Source organism: Eptatretus burgeri, chromosome 12 (genome assembly GCF_056783735.1).
Source record: "Eptatretus burgeri isolate ZD-2024b chromosome 12, Ebu_testis_v1, whole genome shotgun sequence".
NCBI lineage: Eukaryota > Metazoa > Chordata > Myxini > Myxiniformes > Myxinidae > Eptatretus > Eptatretus burgeri.
Genome location: NC_140972.1, coordinates 6,173,605 through 6,196,027, shown reverse-complemented (window position 1 = coordinate 6,196,027; position 22,423 = coordinate 6,173,605). Strand labels below are relative to the sequence as shown.

At 44.7% G+C, this 22,423-nt stretch overlaps 1 protein-coding gene and 1 long non-coding RNA gene across 11 annotated transcripts in view; one reads left to right on the top strand and one right to left on the bottom strand.

Annotated features, from left to right (window-relative positions):
• Positions 1–22,423, bottom strand: part of LINGO1 (leucine rich repeat and Ig domain containing 1) — a 393,052-nt gene that overhangs the window by 102,032 nt on the left and 268,597 nt on the right. The gene's annotated exons all lie outside the window — the stretch shown is intronic.
• Positions 1,815–20,565, top strand: LOC147015022 (uncharacterized). 2 transcript variants are annotated; one of them, XR_015050193.1, is made up of 5 exons: positions 1,815–1,937; positions 9,220–9,324; positions 18,445–18,687; positions 19,888–19,956; positions 20,281–20,565. It is a non-coding gene; the product is annotated as an uncharacterized LOC147015022 (long non-coding RNA). The 2 variants fall into 2 exon arrangements; XR_015050192.1 differs by lacking the exons at positions 1,815–1,937; positions 9,220–9,324 and having other exon boundaries at positions 18,127–18,687.

Below are 22,423 nucleotides of genomic sequence, written 5' to 3'. Positions count from 1 at the left end.
CCAGGTGAGTGGTTCGTGCTCTGTCACCCCGGGCGAGTTGTTCGTGCTCCTTCATCCCGAGTGGGTGGTTCATGCTCCGTCACCCTGGGCGAGTGGTTCGTGCTCCATCACCCTGGGAGAGTGTTTCGTGCTCAGTCACCCTGAGCGAGTGGTTCGTGCTCGGTCACCCCGGGCGAGTGTTGCCTGCTCGGGCACCCCGGGCGAGTGTTTCGTGCTTGGTCACCCTGGGAGAATGGTTCGTGCTTGGTCACCCTGGGTGAGTGTTTTCTGCTTGGTCACCCTGGGCGAGTGGTTCGTGCTCGGTCGTTCTGGGCGAGTGTTTCGTGCTCGGTCACCCTGGGCGATTGGTTCCTGCTTCCTCACCCTGGGAGAATGGTTCGTGCTCGGTCACCCCGGGCGAGTGGTTCGTGCTCGGGCACCCCAGGCGAGTGTTTCGTGCTCGGTCACCCCAGGCGAGTGTTTCCTGCTCGGGCAGCCCAGGCGAGTGTTTCGTGCTCGGTCACCCCAGGCGAGTGTTTCCTGCTCGGGCACCCCAGGCGAGTGTTTCGTGCTCGGTCACCCTGGGCGAGTGGTTCGTGCTTGGTCACCGTGAGAGTGGTTCGTGCTCGGTCACCCCGGGCGAGTGGTTCGTGCTCGGTCACCCCAGGCGAGTGTTTCCTGCTCGGGCACCCCAGGCGAGTGTTTCGTGCTCGGTCACCCTGGGCGAGTGTTTCGTGCTTGGTCACCGTGAGAGTGGTTCATGCTCGGTCACCCTGGGAGAATGGTTCGTGCTCGGTCACCCTGGGAGAATGGTTAGTGCTCGGTCACCCTGGGAGAATGGTTCGTGCTCGGTCACCCTGGGAGAATGGTTCGTGCTCGGTCACCCTGGGAGAATGGTTAGTGCTCGGTCACCCTGGGAGAATGGTTCGTGCTCCGTCACCCTGGGAGAATGGTTCGTGCTCCGTCACCCCGGGCGAGTGTTTCGTGCTCGGTCACCCTGAGCGAGTGGTTCGTGCTCTGTCGCCCTGGGCGAGTGACTTTTGCTCCGTCACGCTGGGTGAGTAGTTCCTGCTCTGTCTCCCTGGGTAAGGTGGTTCGTGCTCCGTCACCCTGGGCGAATGGTTCATGCTCAGTCACCCTGGGCGAGTGGCTCGTGCTCCGTTTCTCGCTCTCGCTCTCTCTCGCTCTCTCTCGCTCTCTCTCTCTTTCTCTCTTTATCTGGACATATCCAAACGGTGGTTATGTCTGAACGTTGTTTATCTCTGGACATATCCGAGCAGTGTTTGTGAATGCGTCCGAGTGGTGTTTGTCTCTGGACGCATCCAGGTGGTAATTAATTCTCCATGCACGTCTGCCTTTCCTTACTCTCCACTCACACTGTCTTTCTCTTTCTCTTTCTTTCTCTTCCCCCCCCCACCCCTCTCTTCTCATCTTCCCTCCTCTTTTTCTCCCTCCCCCCTTTGATGTTCCCGTCAGCAAAGTGACGGGTGGTATTTGCTGGTCATAATTATAAATAGACCTTATTAGCTCCACTGCAGTGTGTCAAGTGTGAGACGTCCTGTTTCTTCATCGCTTCCGTGTTTCTTTGTTTCGTTACCATTGAGCTTCAGTGTGTATGTCCAGGCCATAACCTTTTTTTTTTTTTTTTTTACCAATTGAGCCTTTGTCTTCAAATCTTCAACAAACCTTTTATTATAAGAATTTGTATAACACAAATTAATAAAATGTACAGTTTTTCTTTTTTTTTTAACGTCGTCAAGTTTAGTTTAAGTACAAAGCGGATGTGGACGGGCTTTTCATTTTGATGTGCTTTCTCATCTACTAACTGTTGTTTGCTACCAGAGCATTATAATGGCTAAATACTAACTGTGGCTTTCCAATATCGATTGCAGTGAAGTCTCAACAATGGAGAAAACATCGATTGAACCAGCAACGGCTTTTGGCCAATTCCAATTAAGGTATATGAGCTTGCGCACCTGCAAAGTGCAGTTGATGCACTGCAAAGTTTTGAGCTGCTTTCTGAGTGAATGCTAAAGAAGTGATTGGACAGACGCTGACAAAATGATTGTCACTCGGCATTAATTGAACACACAGCCTCTGGCCCTTGGTTACGACGCTTCCTTCGGATGGTACGCTTCGCAGCAGACACTGCAGCCATTGCGAGGCAATTACCCGCGATGTACATGCGAAGCCCATGGCAATGTGTCGAGCAATATGATTCAGATGGTGACTCGCATGCCAAACAGAATTGCAGGCAATGAGGCAGTATTTTTGTTCTTGGAACAATGAGCAGACGGATTACATTCATTGTACACAACCCAAGGGTGGTGGAACGGTGGAAGAAAAGTCATAATAATAACATATGCTATCTTATTATCTCGGAAGTTTGCGAAACCTATTTCAACTTTATATTGAAGCTGATCTTTTTTGATGAGCTCTCTACTTTCATGATTCTGAAGCACTTTGTATTTGTTCTACTTTCAGGTATAAATATAACAACTATTAATTACTAATTTGCAGCTTCTTGTATTCCAATGATTCATGGTTTCCTCAACGAGGCACACTTTTAGATTAACTCGTAAACAACGAAACACCGAAAAGGAAAAGGAGCTGATTTTTTTTTTTTTAATGATGTCATAAAGGTTATCGAAAGCAGAGACAAAAAGGACTTACATTTTACTGTGCATCACAGAATGCAATTTACTCGGTGCCAGATGGCCTCTGGGATGAAACTGCACAATCTCATCTGGTACTCGATATTCTATCTATTTTTTTTTTCCTTTTTATATCCTGCGTCTCAATTAAATGGCCTTGATTTAATGTTCCTGTCATACTATTTTGTTTTTTCATATGAGAAAATGCCATATATGCTTCTGGGAATACACCGTTCCAAAAAAAGGATCGTTCTCTTTGCGCCGCTACACCATGTGTATAGCATCAAGTCGTTCTTCCATGTTGTTGTCAGGGTACAAGGACTACATGCAAAGTCATTCAGTTTGAGTGTGTATAAAACGTACATCGTTATTAATCTTTGGCGTTAATTTGTCCGGGCACATATATTTGAACTTGGAAGAGAGTTGCAATACTTTCTTGCCGTAGTGAGCACGCACACTCTTTGTTTGACTGGCGGAATACCGCAAAGGTATTGCACACACCTTATTATTGTAAAATTCCTGACAGACAAACATGGCATTCACCTCCCAAAGGAGGCATTCACATTAAAAAAAAAATATATATATATATATATATATTATAATAATGATCTCTTATAACGCTTCATCTTCCTCTTTCACATGTGTGGTTCTCATTTCTGTATCATAATGCACTTCTCTTGTTGTTTCAACAGACTGCTCTCAATTCGACCTTTCATTCATACTTTGCCGAAAAAATCCAACTGTTACAGCGTTTCTTCTCTCCATTCTCTTAATTCACCTTTATTACATCCATCAAGATGTGTCTTTAATTGCATTTCTGATCTAAAAATTTTAAAACCCCAGATTGCTTTGAATGTTCGCTTTCCATCAACCATTCCTTTTTTCTAACTTCAGTGCCAACTCACCCTTCTCACCCCTCCCTCTCAAAGCAACCATCACACTCTTCTCCCTCCAAGCTTCACTCTCACCTTTCTCAAAAAGTCCCCCTCAACTTTCTCCCTCAACTCTCCCCACTCACCATTCTCCCACCATTCACCCCCCTCACTCACCATTCTCAAAGTTGCCCCCCCTCACATCCACAAAGCGCCTCCTTCCCCTTCCCTCTCACCTCCATCTCATCACTACACCTCCTCAAATCCTCAACTTCCTTCTGCCCCCTCTCTTGCCCCCCTCCCTCTCCCTCAGCACCACAGAGCCTTTTCCCCTCCTCATCCGGCTCCCTCCCCTAGCTATTCTGCAATCCCCCACACGCTTTCAACAACTCTCCTTACCTCCTCCTCCCCTCGCTTGCACCCAAAGCCTCCTCCCCTCCCTCTTCATTAACAGTGTGGACCTCAAATATCCGGGGCCTTCACACAAACCTGACATCTTTCCATTCAGTTTGCCACTGACAAACCAGACATAATCTGCCGAACAGAAACTTTCCTCCCTCAAGACGTTTCTGACTCCCAAGTATCTCTCCCTGGTTACTCCCTCCTCCGGTATGACAGACCTGAGCCTCGTCCTGGTAGAGGAGTTGCTCTCTTCATTAAAGACTCTATTCCTCACTCTCCATGCACTGCCCTCACTCCCCCACACGTCCAGGAATACCTCTGGCTACGGCTTCCCCTCCACTCCCACCTCATGTTTATTTGTGTACTGTACCGGCCACTAAACAGTGATGATTATATTTACACCTCACTATCCGAAAATGTAGACCAACTTCTATCTTCTCATCCAAAGTCTCTCTTCCTCATATGTGGTGACTTCCATTGTCATCATGCCAGTTGGCTAGGTGTGGGTACCTCTCTCACCTGCCATGGCACCTCAGCAAAAGCTTTCTGCGACTCATTGGGACTGACTCAATCGGTCAACTTCCCTACCCGGATCTCAACCAATGGTACTCCATCTCTTCTGGATCTGATTTTGACAAATTTATCTGAAAATATCTGCTGCTCTTCCTTTGCTCCAATCGGTTCTTCTGACCATGTCCTTGTCAAAGTGGACATCTCTCTGGCTGTTATCAGAGAACCACCTCACCGCCGTTGAGTCTGGCATTTCACTCAAGCCGACTGGCAGGGTCTCCATGCAGCCATGAAACTTGTAGACTGGTCTCCCATCGCTACTTTCTTCAACATCAACTCATCCTGGAAATGCTTTCAAAGAAACTTGCTCTCCCTCATGCACAGATTTATCCCCTGTCGTCTTCAGTTGTCCTACCCTTCCTCCCACCCATGATTCACTGACGCTTGTGGTGAGGTAGTTGTCCTGTAACAACTTGCCTTTGCCTCATGCAAAGCAAACCCAATGAGGGTAATCTCAGTTCCTTCCATACAACTCAGAAGAAGTGTGTATCTACCCTCAGGAGAGCCAGAAAACAACATATTTTGAAGCTCAAGTCTGAACTCTCAAACCTCTTTCCCTCCTACAAATTCTGGTGGTGTCTCATCAAATCTGCTTCTGTTGTATGTCCCCCCCCCTCCCCATCCCCTCCCTTACCTCAAATGGCTGCACTGCTGATGCCCCAGGTGAAAAGACTGAATGCCAAAACTCGGTGTTTGCATTGAAATCTTGTGTCCAAAACCCATTGCTTTCTGTACCCACCTTACCCAGTCACACCCAACTCTCCCTGGACTCGGTGGACTTTTCTTCTGACAAAGTGGAGAGCTTGCTGTCGAACCTCAACACAGAACTGCAACCGATACAAACGGCATCAGCCCACGTGTCTTAAAAACCTGTTCCTCTGCTCTTGCTCACCCTCTCTCTGTTCTATTCACCCTCTCATTTGCTCAAGGTCATCTGCCATCTGTTCTGCTAGGAAATCAGCAAACATTACTGCTCTGCATAAAAAAGGTACAAAAACAGATCCCTGCAACTCCAGACTAATCAGCCTTCTCCCAATCATCAGCAAGGTTATGGAATCCATCATCGCTTCATGCATTAATTCCGTCCTCTTCTCCAATGGCTTGATTTATGATCATCAATTTGGTTTCAGATCAGGTCACTCTACCCTGGATATGCTGCTTCTGCTCTCCCAACAATGGATGGAGGTCCTCAATGCCAGACATGAAATCAGAGCCATATCACGTGCTTTTGACACGGTCTGGCACCCTGCCCTGCTCACCAAACTCTCTTCATATGGTATCCAAGGCCATCTCCACTCAGGGATTGCAGACTTCCTCTCCTGTCACAGCCAAAGTGTGGTACTTGATGGAGTTCTCTCATCCCCTCTTCCTGTCCAGGCTGGAATTCCTCAAGGCAGCATTCCAGGCCCTATTCTTTTTCTGATGTTCATCAATGATCTCTCCGACTCTCTGGAAAATCCTCTTTATCTCTTTACTGATGACTCCACCTTCTGCCGTACCATCTGTCATCCCTCAGACCGGCAAGCAGCAGCTTCTTCACTCTCTGCAGATCTGAGTAAAATTACAAACTGGTCCAACACGTGGAACATGTCTTTCAATCCGGACAAATCTCACACTCTCATTATGTCTCTCCGAAAGGACCATTTGGACCCCCACCCCCTCCCCATCTACTTTCTCAACAATCCTCTGGAAGAAGTCCTTTCATTCAAGCTTCTGGGTCTCACTATCTGCCATGATCTTTCCTGGAAAAGCCACATTTCAAACCTGGCCTCCAAAGCCAGTCGCCGACTGGGAGTCCTCCATCATGCAAAGGCCTTCCTCGGTCCACCTGAGCTCCTGACCACAAACAAAGCTTTGATCCACAGCCTGATGAAGTACTGTTCTCCCCTCTGGGCTGGTGCTCCTGCCTCTCACCTTTTTTGGCTTCATTCTGTGGAAACCAAGGTATTTCGGATCATTAGCACCTCCTGGAATGAGGCTGAGTCTTTGGGCCTCTCACTCTCTCGCCGCAGGCAGGTCGGTGGTCTGTCTGTCTTCTCCCATCTCCTCCCCGGTCTCGCCCCCCCCCCCACCCTTGCTCTGTCTGTGATTTGTCCCCACCATATTTCCGCAGGGTGCTCAAGGTCCGCCAACAACTTCCTGGTAAAACTACCAAAATCACAAATTACTGCTCACTTTCACTCTTTCATTCCTCTTTTTTTCCCCACTTTTGGAATAAACTCCTTCACTCTCTTCAATCCCATTCTTCCCTCCAGGTCTTCAAAACAGCTGTTCACCACCACCTCTTATCTTCCCCCATTCAAATCCTTGATCTTTTCTACCCCCATTAATCTACCCCAAACTCACCTCCTTCAAATTCCCTTCTTTCCTTCCTGAAAGTCCCTGTAGTGTCCATTTTGTATACCCCATGTTCCTCGCCCCATCCCTCTCCCTTCCACAGATCTCCTAATGTCTCTGTTCCCCACTGTTTTGTCCTTCCCACGCTCCTCTTGTCTCATGCCCCCTTGTTGTGCGTTCTGTGTTAGCTCTCGTACGAGCCTTGGCAATGAATACAAAAAAAAAAAGGAATGATCAATTCAGAACTGTAGTCCACTCTTGTGTCATTGCATGCAGCAACATTTGGAGGTGATATGAACCGGAAAACATTTGCTTGCGTCTGGTGCTAATGATTTAATCAATTCATGCACTCGTGGCTCCAAGTAGCTGCACGTGCAGCACAGTGGCCACACTTTGGGACCTTGCCTCCGTTGGCATGCTAAGCCTCGTTAGGGTAGCTCAGAACAAAAACTGCTAATGAAAGGGTATGTCTCGCCTTCTAAGTGTATGCATTCCCCTGTGGTGAAACTGGCGAAATAACTTACACAGTAAACCATTGGCAGCAACAGTGCAGGACAAAGCGAGTGGATATTTCAGGACCTGAAATCTTTCATGCCTCGTTTTTTCCCACCTTTGGAACAACCCCCCACACACTTTTCAATCCCTCTTCCCTCCAGGTCTTCAAAACAACTGTTCACCACCACCTCTTATCCCCCATCCAAAACCATGATCTTTTCTACCCCATTAATCCACCCCAAATCCACCAACTTCAAATTCCCTGCTTTCCTTCCTGAAAGTCCCTGTAGGGTCCATCTTGTTTACCCCGTTCCATCCCGTTCCCTTCTACAGATCTCCTCATGTGTCCATTCCCCACTGTTTTCTGCTTCCCTCTCCCATCCCTCCTGTCTCCTGCTCTCCTTGTTATACATTTGTTCTGTGTGTTAGCTGTTATGAGCCTTGACATTGCATTTAAAATAAAAAAAGAAGTCACATTTTACATAATGCAGAATTTCCATGGGTCCGTGTTCGTTCCATTGTGTCTTTTGTGTCTGTTGGGTCTTTTGGATCTACTAGGTATTATGGATTATCTCAGTATTTTAGGTCTTCATGGTCTTTTGCGTCCTCTGGGTCTTTTGGGTCCTTGGGGTCCTCTGGGTCCTTTGAGTATTTTAGGTATTCAGGGTCTTTTTGGTCTTTTAGATATTCTTGGTCTTCAGGGCATTTTCAGGGTCTTTTGAGTTTTCAGGGTCATCAGGGTCTTTTAAGTATTTTGGGTCTTCAAGGTCTTTTTGGTCATTGGGGTATTTTGAGCCTTTTGGGTCCTCAGGGTTGTTTCGGTCCTCAGGGTTGTTTTAGTCATCGGTTTTGGTCTTTTGGGTCCTTCGGTGAGGGGGAGGAGGGGATTCAACAATGACGATTTTTTTGTGTGCAATTCCTGGTGCCAATAAAAGTATGGAATTACAAAAAGAACACATACTTGTGTATTGTACCAATTGTACAATGATATTATGATGTAAGAAAAAAAGATATGCAAGGTTTGGGGATTTTTCCACATGTTGGTCAAATCTGTCGCTGCCGCTTCCACCACATTAAAGTGAAAGTTTTCTGAAACGGGTCCGTCCTGTTTTTCTGTTATATTTTCGTCCTTGTGTTGATGTTCGTGTTTCCATGCAATTATCCATGGTAAATTGTACCTTGTTGTTCTGTATCAAACGGAAATATGCAGTTTAGTGTCTGTGTGTCTGTTTGTCTGTCTGACTGCGATACATTCGGTCATTAATTGTCCAATCTCAACCAAACATGCGAGTGGGATTAAGGGTCACATGACAGAGCTTGTAGCAACATAATTTCCCCCCCTCCCCAAGGGGGATTTCTGCCTTGGACGAACTCCATGTTAAGGTGTATAAATAGTTTCGCATGGCATTTCATGGAGCAAACCTTCCAGCCATAAAAATAAATAAATAATTAAACCACAAACGATTCAGTCGATTCCATCTATGTTTGATTACCTTTTTAAACAGTCGCCACTAAACTTGAATAAGTTTGGAGGAAACCCAACGTGCTTAAGGCATTTTTAGCGTATCGCGTCCCCCACCGACATACTGGTCAGAGTCGTCTCGACTTTCTCGACCTCGAGGGAAGCAGCAATGATGTTTAACGATTAAAAGTTCTGATGTAAATGAGTCTTTACGCATGAATGATGAATCCCATTGCCTGTGAGATTTTTCAAGCCATCAGATGATGTGTGAACTGTGTATGGATTGTTAATAAATTATATATTGGGGCATCGTATGTTATTTCTCCAGGCCATGGTTTCAAGCATAATATTGCCATCGACACCCTTACGGCTCAATTGTGATCTTTATTTGATAAATCACCATATTCTTAAGGTTCGTTATCCATTGTTTTAATAATGCCTTTACCAGGGGCTGTATAAGGCTGGAAAGTTCCATGGCTGGGTGGTACATGTCCAGGGACCATCCGAGAGAGAAGCTGCACCCTCGAGAGCAAGCCTCTGTGAGAATGGACAGGTTGGTGCTGCGAAGCGGGAGCTGACAAGTTGCGGAGTTTTTCCCTGTAGGCGCCGGTTCACACACTGACTCACATCTTCTTTCTCTTTCTATGCCTATTTGTAATTTGTTCACTTGGAATGCACAAGAGCATTCAACAATTGCACCCTTGACCCGTTCAGGGCTGATTTACTGACTCGCATTCACGATTTCCTCTATCGCACCACCAGCATTCACACGTACTTCTCCTTGCATGGAGCACCACATCCTCACCCCCTCTTCTTTCTCCCCCTCCCCTCTTTCACATTTGGATCAATGTAAGCCTGGGCTTCCATCGGGTGAGCGGTGAGGGGTCACCATCAAGCCCTGCCTTATTCATCTCTTTCTGTCTATTCCTCTTTCTTCTCATTTCCCTGGAGTGACTGAGGCGCCTATTTGCGTAGCATCATGTTGACTGGCTAAGTGGTTTGTGTGCTTAAGAGTAAGATCTTTCTTTGTGACACCATTTTTGCTTTATAAATAAGCTTGGTCTGTAAATACTTGTCCTTTTGGCTTTGTCCTTCCAACCTGCCCGATCATCTTTTTCTCCATTGGTTAGACAGATTATGTAAATAGTGGATGGGAGTTCTGCCCCGCAGTCTCGTTATGGTCAGTGATTAGCCAACATCCCACTTACGTTATCGCTCAGCAGTTCTTGAGCGATAGCAGTGGGACGTTGAGAGCACGGTTCCCAATGTGGGGGGGATTTATTTGCCGGGAAGGTAACGCAGGAATTGGGCACGAGGACCCTCCATAAATTAATCATCTCAGACGACATCTGTGGCTGCTTAGCAACCCGTTGTGCCACGGAGTTATCTGCGGTTCATCAGCTTTAGGGTTATAGGTGAGGAAGCGGGTCCGAGAAGCCCCCCTCATGACCTGGACCAGCCAAACCTGTAACAATATATATTAGCCATGCGCATGTATTTCAACTTGCAATATTTTTCTTAGAGAAAATATTAACGAGTCACATCTGAAAGAGTGCAACTATGGTTCATTTCAACACGTGTATTTTTTTTATCAATGGCAACCTGGGGGTGGGGGGTAAGACTAAAGGTGCTCGGGGCATGTCCCCCCTGTGCTCACACCTTAAATAACTGCACTGCATGTGAGTGACTATTATGTGAACCTGGTGGGGGGGGAGGAGGGGAGGACTTGAAGAAGAAAGTGAGTTGAGGATAGAGAGTTGGAGTGGGGTGGGGAGTGGGGGGTAGAGAAGGGACAGAGTTGAGAAAGGGGGGTTGAGCCTTTGGGAGGGGGCATGCAGACTTTGTGTTTAGGGGAGGGGAGTTGAGGAGTTGAAGAAGAAATGAAATGGAGGGGTTGGGAAGGGGGTGCAGAGAGTGGACAGAGAGCTGAGTTGGGGTTGGGATTTGAGGACTTGGGGCTGGGAGTGGTTGATGACTTGAATTTGTACTCTATATTACATAGAATTCCTGCAAGCCCCTGCTATTATGCTGTCAAAGGACATTCCCAGCAAACTACCAAAATATTTCACACTATGAGGAAGGAATTCCTTCACAACAGCCCAGTGGAACCAGCTAGTATGACGGACGAGCCGCTAATGCCTTTGGAAAACTCTGCAATGTCTGGGCGGCTAAAGATTATTAAATAAAGAAAACGAAAATCAACAAAGCAAGACAATGGTTGTATCAACACGGTCGATCGTGTGCATTGGAATGCTGGAGCATGAAGAAAGCTCACAAACGAGCAAATATTGACTGCAGAAATGAGGTGGCCGAGAAGGACATTGAAAGTTTCAAGACTGGAAAATAAAAAAATTAGAGATTATCAAATGACTAGGATAATAAGCAAGGTTGACACAAAAGGTCCAATAAGGGACACTGTAATGGTTTCAACATTGTCAACAATGAACCCAGATAAATAAATAAAAACATGTTACCATACCATTGAGAAATAGAGGAAGATTATACGTGGTTCAGACAGCCACAGTGAAGAAAGACAAAGAACAAAAAGTTTTAAGGATGAACAAAGTGGTGAAACTAATGCAGGATAAAAAGAGGTGAAAAAGACTGTCCAGTCACATAATCACTCATAAGTTGATGATTTAAGGGAGAGAGGAGGAAACGGAAGGCACAATTTCAGGTTGATGCCTCTCACATGATCAACAACAGCTTCAATTCCATCATGAACCCTTGTGCATGCTTTGTAGGGGTCATTTTAGTGACTTCACCAACCCCCCCCCCACCCCCCAGCCTATGCCACTCCTTCCACCTATCCACCTCCCCCCCCCCCTCTTCAAGGATATCAGTCTTTTTGATATGCCATTCCAGCTTTTGGAAAGCAATGAGTGTGTTTTTGGTTATTTAATAGTGGAGTTTCAGAGTCCATTTTACTGGGGCAACTTAGCATAACAATTGTGCATTTTGTGAGGAAAGCACCATATTTGGCACACTCGTAGCCTAACATATTATGAACAGATTTGGATATTGGGACATCTCAAAATTTTTGATGGCAGTGGAAAATGGCTGCCACAGCCATCAGCGGCTGAATTTGAGATGGCCCAATATCCAAATCTGTTCATAATATGTTAAGTTACTAGTGTGCCAAATTTGGTGCTTTCCTCACAAAATGCACAATTGTTATCCTATATTTAGCTAAGTTTCCCCACTATTTAAGGTTATTGAGTCGGCAGCTGTTACAATCGACGAGTTCACACCTCATTTCGAGTGACTCAGCAGTCCTCTTATGCTAATTATGTGCACAGGTATTTAGCCTGGACAACCTGTGCAAGCACCCTTAGGTTCTAATGTTTGGAGGATCAGTACAGAGTGCAGCAGGTTCTGTGGATAAGGACAATGTACTCATTTTTGCGATTTTATGGGGGAGGAGGCACGGATAACTGCAGTTAACACGATGAAACACAATAATCTGGACATTCTAACAGTTAAGCATGCCACACATCCGTTGAGCTATTCACTCATTTGAATTTGTATTCAAAAGGGATGTTACAATGGTGAGCTACCTGGCAAAAAGAGCAAAGCTGATATTGTGTTGAGTGCAATGCAACATGAAGCCAGTGTGGCCACTATAGTGACACGAAGAAACCAGACGTCATCATGCATTCATCGTCAATCATCACCAATCGTACCAAAGGAAGAGTTGAGGTCATGGTTAATAAGATTAGAACATCTCCTGTGAATGACAGTGCGGGAAGATGAGCTTTTGTAAAGGAGAGCAATGTGATGGATGTTGTTCGATTAAATGCACACCGTTTTCGCAGGTCACACCCAGTCCCAAAACGGATTTGACAAACATAATGAATGAAACGGTGACAACCACACATGATTGACAGGATTAGAAAACCAAAACTTCATCACACTGTTTAATCAGTAATATTAGTGAGATTTTGAAGGATATTGTTTCCCCTGAACACCCTGATAAAATATAACATTTATTACATACACTTATGTTATTGGTATCATGTATTGGGATATATATATATATATATATATATATATATATATATATATATATATATATATATATATATATATATATATATATATATATATATATACTGTACCAATTTATATGATTGGCCTTTTTTTTTGTTGATTGCATATTTGTTTCATCTTGATACTTCTTGATACTTGATACTTCATTACAGCAACCATTTTGTCTCAAACAATGTGTTGGCATATAAAGTGACATCAAAGTAAGTTTGTGTCTGAGGGTTAAAGTTAAATATGCTCGAACTCGAAAAGTTAAATATGCCACAGTAGCTTTTGCAAGGACTAGTAAGTAATTGCAGAATGTATTAGAACCCTTTCCAGATTTGATTTACCTGCTGCAACTGCCATAGGTAAGAAAATCATAAACCACCCAACATATTTCTTGCCAGCATATAATTAGCCCATCCTCCACGCAGCGTGAGACGGAGTTTTGCAATCACGTCCGTCTGTCTGTGTGTTGGTCCAGGCCATAACTTTTTACCTTTTGAGCTTTTGTCAAATTTTCAACAAAGCTTTATTATAAGAATATTGAGAAGACAAATTAATAATTTGGTCGAATAAAATCATCAGTTTTCATCCAATTGACCTGAATTTTTAAAGAATTTTCATATTAGGTTACTGGGTAGGTTCTGCTACATCTGTGACCTTTCTTTTCCTGGATCTTTTCTCTTCTTCCGCTTATCCCCCCCCCCCGAGTTAGACCAGATGGTTCAGCCCGCAGGTATAAAACCTGTGATTGGCTGTGGGGCAAAAAGATGGAACCAGGAAGTTGATGCAGAGGAGGAGTGTGCGGCCATTTTGAGGGCTCCTTGTTAAGTGCCTTTCTCAGGTTGGAGTTTCCATCTGCAGTTTCTTTATCGGAAAGTTGTGTTTGGTCAAATCCTTATTGCAGTATCTCTACCTTGCGGACTATATTTGGGGCTGCCTTGGGCCTACTGTTGGGGCCTGTAGTGTATTTACAGCCTTGCGTATTGATATGCAGTGTGGAATAAAGTAGTTCCTGGCCCGCCATTTCCCATGCCTGTCAAAGTTACATCGAGCTTCACTTAATCCGTATGTAATAAACTGGCGGCGAAGATGGCATTTGTTTGCTGTGGTAAAGTTATTTGAATGATGCTGAGCTGCTGTGCAAGTCGAAGGCCCATTGAGCTTCACTGCAACAGCAAAACAACGTTGGGGCCTGGAGCGTCGAAGGCTGTGGAACTCAGACTGTGAGTGAGCGCCATCTCTGTTGTGCCACGAAGATAAGGCAGGCTATGTCGGCAGCATCGAGCTGTTTGATGAAGAGCAGGAAGACGAGCTATCAGATTCGGAGAGGCTGGATCAGTATTTTCTGGTGAATGGCATTGCTGGTGAAACACAGGTGCCAGCATTTCTTAGCATAGTTGGCAGCAAAATGTACGGGCTGCTTCGGAATCTCACTGCACCGGACACCCATGCACAAAGCCTTATGGGGAATTGGTGAAAATTCTCCAGGATAATTTATGCCCAAAACCCAGCATAATTGCACTGCGATTTCGATTCCACAAACTCGATCAGCATGACGGAGAATCAATATGTGATTTTTATTTCCCAGTATTAAAGGTTGTCTCAGCACTGCGACTTTGGTGACAATCTAAATAACACATTAAGAGACTGGCTCATCTGTGGATTGATGAGTGAGAGCATTCAGAAGTGCCTGTTGTTGGAAAGTGAGCTTAATTTCCGGAGAGCTGTTGAACTCACGATTGCCATGGAAACTGCTGCAAAAGACTCTATGGAGTTACCGAATAAGGGAGGACCTGAGGTCCATAAGGTGACGACGAAGCCTGGGGCCACGCCTTCCAGGTCGTCTCGTGCCCAGAATGATGGAAATTACAGGGGGTCTTGTTTCTGATGTGGAAGGAAACACCACCCTGATGCTTGTTATTTCCAGCACAAAGACAGTTATAACTGTCACTTGAAGGATCATGCAAGAAGATGCCGGAAGCCTGGTAAGAAAATGAACAAAAATGTACATACTGTGAGTGGTAGCAACAGTAACAGTGACCATCTCGCTTGTAGCTAACATTGGAACCAACCATGTCAACAAGCTGGATGTCATCTCGATTCACCTGAAGGTGGCGGGGAGAAATCTGCGTGTGGAGTTGGACACTGGCTTGGCATTCTCCATCATTTCATTATGTGAGTACTCTAAACTGCACAAACATCTGAGATTAAAGAACACTACAGCTGTACTTCGTACTTTCACCGGTGAGCAAATTAAAACAAAAGGCAAGCTATGTGTGCTGGTACAGTACAATCAGCAATCCTTTGTACTGGATTTGTATGTTGTGGACACTCAGGGCCCAGCCTTGTTGGGAAGAGACTGCTTGCAGAAGATCAAGCTCGACTGGCACGCTGTCAAGTCAAGACATATCAACTCGACCATTTCCTGATTGACTGATGCTCAATTGAAACACTTACTTAACCAGTACTCTGAGGTCTTCAAGGATGACATTGGAACTCAGAGGCACTAAAGCAGGGTTGAGCTTGAAGATGAACAGTAAGCCAGTGTTTCACAAGGCTAGGCCAGCTCCATATGCATTACATCCAAAAATAGACACTGAGCTTCAACGATTGGAACATGCAGGTATTATCTCCAAAGTATTTGTGGGGATTTCAAGGTATCGATAAATTCTTTCAGGTGGATCAACACCCACTACTACCTGTTGAGGATATACTGGCAACATTGACAGGAGGAAAGAAGTTCTCCAAGCTTGATTTACGCCAAGCTTATCTTCAGATGGAAATGGAAGAAGACTCCAAGAAGTACCGAACAATTAATACACACAAGGGTCTGTACCAGTGTACAACAGACTGGTGTTTGGGGTTGCATCAGCCTCTGTGGTGTGGCAATTTACCATTGATCGGGTATTGGCAAGAATCCCAAAGGTGCAATGTCTCGTCGATGATATAATCATCACCGGGAATTCAGACAGAGAACATTTGCAAATTTTGGGACTGGTTGTGCAGAGGCTAAAACAGCACAACCTTTGGGTAAACCTCGACAAATGTCTGTTTCTTAAAGAAAAGTTAATCTATTGCATGCATTAAATCACTACGGAAGGGTTAAGTAAGACATCCGACAAAGTAAAGGCGATGGCCGAAGCAACAAAGCCTAAAGATGTCCCACAACTTTGCTCCTTTCTCGAGTTGGTAAACTATTATCGTTTTCTTCCAAATTTGTCAACACTTCTCCACCTGTTGCACCAGCTGCTACAAAAGGACAGACATGGAAATGGACAAAGGCTTACGAGAAGGCATTTACGGAGGTAAAAACGTTGATCGCTTCTGATGTAGTAATTGCTCATTATGATCCGAACAGACCTCTACGACTTGCCAGTGATGCGTCACCATATGGTCGAGGGAGTGTTCTCTCTCATATCATGGAAGATGAGGGATGACCAATAGCCTTTGCGTCGAGGTCATTAATCTCGTCAGAAAAATTACTCGCAGATAGATAAGGAGGCATTGGCTCTTATCTGGGGAGTAAAGAAATTTCACCATTATGTTTTTGGCAGGAAAGTTTCCCAAGTCATAGACCACAAACCCCTACTATACATCTTCCACCTTCACAAAAGTATACCAGTGATGACGGTGACACTTCTGCAACGATGTGCATTGTTTTTTTCTGGACATGACGATAACATTGAATACAAGAGTACGACTGATCATGGTAATGCAGGTGCCCTGTTTCGGCTTCCACTTGAGATAATCCAGCCATCTGCAGAGGAGGATATTGATGCAGTTGATGTGTTTCACATGTCAGATTGAATTGCTTCCAGTCACAAGTGATGAGATCAGACGGGAAATGCAACGTGACATGGAGTTGTCTCGAGTGTTAGAGTCTGTCACTCAGGGTTGGTCTCCAGAAGCTAAACAGATTCAACCGTTCTACAACCGGAAGGATGAACTGTCAGCCCATTGTGGCTGTCTGTTGTAGGGCACACGCATAATTGTACCCCAATCATTGCGCAGTCGTGTGCTGGAACAGTTACATGAAGGACACATTGGGGTAGTGAAGATGAAGGAATTAGCATGTCGCTACGTTTGGTGGTCCTCAGCTAGATGTTCGATGTCCTTATCAATTAAGCGCTGTGATGGGTGTCAGCTACATCAGAACATGCCACAGCTGTCACCTTTGCATCCATGGGAGTGGCCCTCGGCCCCATGGCAGAGGATCCACGTGGATTACGCTCGGCCTTTTCTTGGACTGTTTCTGGTGGTGGTTGATGCACATTCCAAATGGCCAGAAATTTATATCATGAAGCCAACTACATCACAACAGAACATCACCAAACTGCATGAGATTTTTTGCCAGGAATGGTGTACCTGAACAACTAATATCTGATAATGGTCCTCAGTTCACATTGGATGAATTTATCCTCTTAATGGAATTAAACACATTTGGTCTGCTCCTTACCATCCAGCCACAAACGGGCTCGCCACACGTTGTGTCCAAATTTTCAAACAGGCTTTTCAATCTGCAAGGGAAGAGGAGGGCACCACTGAAGCAAAGTTAGCCCGTTTCCTGATATCCTTCCTGTGCCCGGGCACCGGAACACTCTTCATGAAACAACCGGAGAGAGTCCTGCAAAGATGTTTCTTGGAAGACCACTGCATACTTGATTGGATGCGGTTAAACCTGATATCAGAAAAAGGGTCAACGAAAGACTTTTTCAAAAGGTCCTTGGTGGAGGTAAAGGCAACATGTGTGAATTTCTGGAAAGATAGCCTGTTCTTGTGTGCGACTACCGTCAGAACCACAAGTGGGTAACTGGCGCTGTAAGTCGAGACGGGGTCCCTTGAATTATGATGATGCAGTTGGACTCTGCGTTTGGAAACGGCAGGTGGACCATAATGCGGGATACTGGGCTGAGCTGTGAAGCTCAACCTTTCCAATCAGCAGACCCTCCTGTAAGAATGGAGTTAGAAGGGTCGGGGTCAACTGAGAGGACACCTGCACCAGCGGAAGTGGTTCCCACTGAGACTGATGCTGTACTGGCATCAACAGATGCTGCATCTCAACCAACCGAGATAGCACTGGGAACAAGGCGGTATCCACAGAGACACTATAAGGCCCCAGAGAGATTGGATCTGTGAAGTGATTCAGTTATGGGGCAGAATAATCCCCTCATAATCTCGAGCCAGGGTATGTTTCACCCCTGTGCTCAATCCACTAGACAGTACATTTCAGTCACCTGTTGTCGGTGATGGATTGCAGTGTTCTGTTGTGATGATGCTCTTGTAATGTTTTTGATTATGCTATTTTCTAGGGTTCATCAAAAGTAAAATGTTCATTTATTGTTGTGTGGGTTCACTTGTTGGTGTGGGATTAGATCTAGAAGGGAGGAGATGTGGATTTACAGCCTTGTGTATTGATATGCTGTGTGAAATAAAATAGTTCCTGACCCGCCATTTTCTGTCCTTGTCATGATTACTCGAGCTCCACTTAATCCCATTACATACGTAATAGGGCCTGCCTGGGGGCCTTCTGTTGGGGCCTACTGCTGGGCTTGTATTGGGGCTGACTGTGAGGCCTGGATTGTGGCCTACTGGGGGCAGTTTGCATTGAATAATGTGCTTGCTCGAACTCTTGCTGCAGCTCCTCCAGTTCGGATCCCTGATCTTGCCTTGAGTTTGGTACTGGAGGGTACGGTGCCACTCACATGCACCACGTCTGGGTATCTCCTCTTCTGACAGTTTTCGGACCATCGGATTGCAGGTCTTCTCTCGGGACTGGCCGGATTGCAAAGGGGTTCCATCCAGTCGCCACCTTCTTTAACATGAACAGCATCCTCTCGCTTCCTGGCTGCCTACTCCTTCACCCTTGTGCTGGCCTGATCAGGTTCTTTCCCTTTATTCTTTTTTCTTTATTTCCTTCTTCATTATGTGAATGGATATATTTCTGATGGTTGCAATCCCTAAATAAAAGCGGGTTGATCATATGTTGGCTTAGTGTGCTGCAGGTCGTAATAGTTCACCAATCGAAAGCTAGAAGCCAATTGTTTTTTTTTTTTGCATCAAAAGACAAAGGTCAAGGTTGCATAAAATATCAATACATTGGTCATATCAATGTCGGTGACCCAATTCAAGTGTAACCTATGTTCTGTCAAGAAGATGAAACGGCCGAGGTCACAAAATTGCAAATTTCCATCTGATTGCCTTGATTTGAGCAGGGTTTGCAGATTGGGTCGCTGATGCCTATTGCTTTTGAGGTCAAATGGTCAAGATCGCCTAAAATAGTTTTATATTTCTTTTCGCTGTTTTCATCTTATTTAGCACACGGAAGCATAAGAAGTCCGAATACAAAGCCGATGCAGACGGAGTTTACGTTTTCAGTACTTTCTACTCTTTATTTTGTGTTGATGGAAAACGTGACCTTTGCGAATTACATTTCGCATCAGTCTGTTTCACTCAAATCTGAGAACTTGTCTCATGATGCTGCGATCCCAGGTTTAAATACGTACATGCAAGTCCAGACCTTAATTATTTGTCCTTCCATGAAAAGCATTTGGTAACGAGAGTTCATAGAACACCTTACCCCATGCTGTCTTGAAAAATAAGGACATTGGTGAGGTCTACGAGCGGTAAATTTGATTGGCCGTGATTATGTAAAATGCTGTAATATTTTGTCCAAGTACTGCTAAATGGAGGGGTGTGTGTGTGTGTGTGTGTGTGTGTGTGTGTGTGTGTGTGTGTGTGTGTGTGTGTGTGTGTGTGTGTGTGTGTGTGTGTGTGTGTGTGTGTGTGTGTGTGTGTGTGTGTGTGTGTTAATAGTTTGGTTTTTGTGATTATAAATGTTTTGTGTATTCATAGTTTACATTTATACCTTTTCTGTGTTCATTATATTAATTTATCAGGTTATGTGGAGGAGGGTAACGGGACTTTGTAAACACCCTGCAGGTGCAGATCAGCTAAGAGACATTGTAAAGTGTTACCTTAGAACTAGAATTCGATGTTGTTCTTAAAATGGATGCTTGTTAATGTACCGTTGAAATTTCTGGGTGAAGTTTGTCCCTGATTATATAAATATTGTGTCGTTCAGGAAGAAGAAGAAAATGTACCGCCAACTTTGACCACTTCCGGAAGAGGTTAATTTGTACTTGAAAGCTTGGTAATTGTTTTGTATCCATTTGTACGTATGTGTACTTGAATATAACTGTCATTAATCAAAAAGGCTGTAGCACTGGAGTGATAAGTAAACAAAAAAAATCGAACTTTTTTCTTCAAAATTTTCAAAAATGTTTTTGCCTAAAACACTTGCTGAACTCACTGAACACAAGGAAATTAGACACAGGTGGAGGCCATTCGGCCCATCATGCCTGCACCACATCAACACCACACTAATTTATCAACACAAGATCAAAATAAGAAAATGCAAAAAAAAATTCTTTTGTTGGTTTTGTATTTCCTCCCCCTCCCCCGCCTCCTCTCTTAGGGGAGGGCCATGGGCCTGGATGAAAAACACAATATCAACCACCCAATACCCCTTGATGAGATCCCCACCAACAGCACTCTGTACACATGCACACAATCACCCATCAATGTTCAAGCTACTGCCAAGTCCTGCCAACATCCCTCTACCCCTCTTCTCCAATACTTCCAGGTACCTATCTAGACTTAATTTAAACTTATCTACTGTTTCTGCTGCCACTACCTCTCCAGGGAGACCATTCCATGCATTAACTACTTTCTGAGTAAAAGACCCCTGCCTCACTACCGTCTTAACTGTCCTCTTCTTTACTCTCAGGCCATGGCCCCTGGTCCTATCACTGTCTCCTGTACTGAAAACCTCAGGTACACCTGTCTTGTCCACACATCTCTATCACATCACCTGTTTCATTATGTTAAACATCTCAATCATATCTCCTCGTAACCGCCTCCTTTCTCGTGCATAAAGTCCTGTCTCCTTCAGCCACTCCTCATAGCTGAGTCTAACTAGGTTAGGAATCGATCTAGTATCCCTGCGTAGAACCCTCTCTATGGCAAATTTGTCCTTCCTGAGTTGTGGTGACCAAAACTGTACACAATATTCTAGATGTGGCCCTCACTAAATTCCTGTACAATGTTAACACCACCTCTTTTGATTTATAATTGATCCCCCTCCGAATACAGCCTAAAACCTGATTTGCTTTCCCTATAGCTGCCTGGCATTGTGCTGCCTGCTTACCTCCCATATCTGTTACCACCCCCAGATCCTTCTCCTGTGTGACACACTCCAACATGACCCCTTGCATCCTGTAATCTCTATTTTCATTCTTCTTTCCCATCCCCCAACACCTTACACTTGCTCAGGTTAAATTCCATCTGCCAATCTTTTGCCCAATTTATGCAAGTATCAATACTTTCCTGAATCTGATCACCACCCCCTCTGCTATCCACCTCACCTCCAAACTTTGCGCTATCTGCAAATTTGGAAAGCCTACTCTTCACCCCATTATCAAAATCATTGATGTAAATCATGAATAGTACTGATCCCTGAAGTACCCCACTACTTTGATCCTCCCAGCAAGATATCCTCCCACTCACTAGCAGTCACTCTTTGCTTCCTACCACTCAGCCAGTTTGCAATCCAATTAGCGAGCTGATCAGCCACTCCACAAGCCCTCGCTTTGGCTAACAACCTCCGATGTGGTACCTTATCAAATGCCTTCTTAAAGTCTAGATACACTTTGTCCACTGCCTTTCCCTTATCCACCCAATCAGACACTGCCTCATAGAACTCTAAAATATTTGTTAAACAGGAACTACCTTTGGTAAACCCATGCTGATTACCTTTAATTAGTTTGTATTTATTGAAATGGTTCCTCACCTGGTCCTTCATTTATGTCTCCAACACCTTCCCCACAACTGAAGTCAAAATAACAGGTCTATAGTTTCCCAATTCTTCTCTGGATTCATTCTTAAAAAGTGGTGTTGCATTTGCTACTCTCCAATCCTCCGGTACGTGTCCTGACTCCAGGGAACTATTGAAAATATCCGTTAACATCTCGCTTACCTGCCCAGCCACTTCTCTCAATACTATCAGGTGCATATAATCTGGACCCAGAGCTTTATCTACTCTTAGATTACCGAGCTGTTCCTTTACTTCTTCCACTCCAACCTGGATCTTCTGTAAAAGCCCTTCTTCACCTCCTCGATAAATACTCTCAGGTATTGGCAATTCTCCTGACTGTTCTTGTGTAAATGTTGAAGCAAAAATACCTGTTTCATCAGGCTAAAAGTTTGACGAAGATCTGTTCAGCCATCGCTGAGAAAAATGGCAAGACAGACAGAGAGACAGACATACATACAGACATCCAAAATGCTCTCTTGTAGTAGAGATAAAGATTTTAAAGGTTGTAGAAAAAATAATTAGGAAGTTCACTGCCATTGATGTAAAAGTGTAAACAATGCACCGCCTTTTACACAACCTTATTTAACACATTACATTCGTTATTCGTGCCTGTTGTTTGTGTCCTTTAAGACATCCCTAAAAACAGTAAGTTTCCTGTTTGGAATGATTTTCAATTTTTTTGACAGGCAAAAAGAGTAAAAATATGATCCACTCCTCTCTGTGCATGTACGAATGGAATGAATTG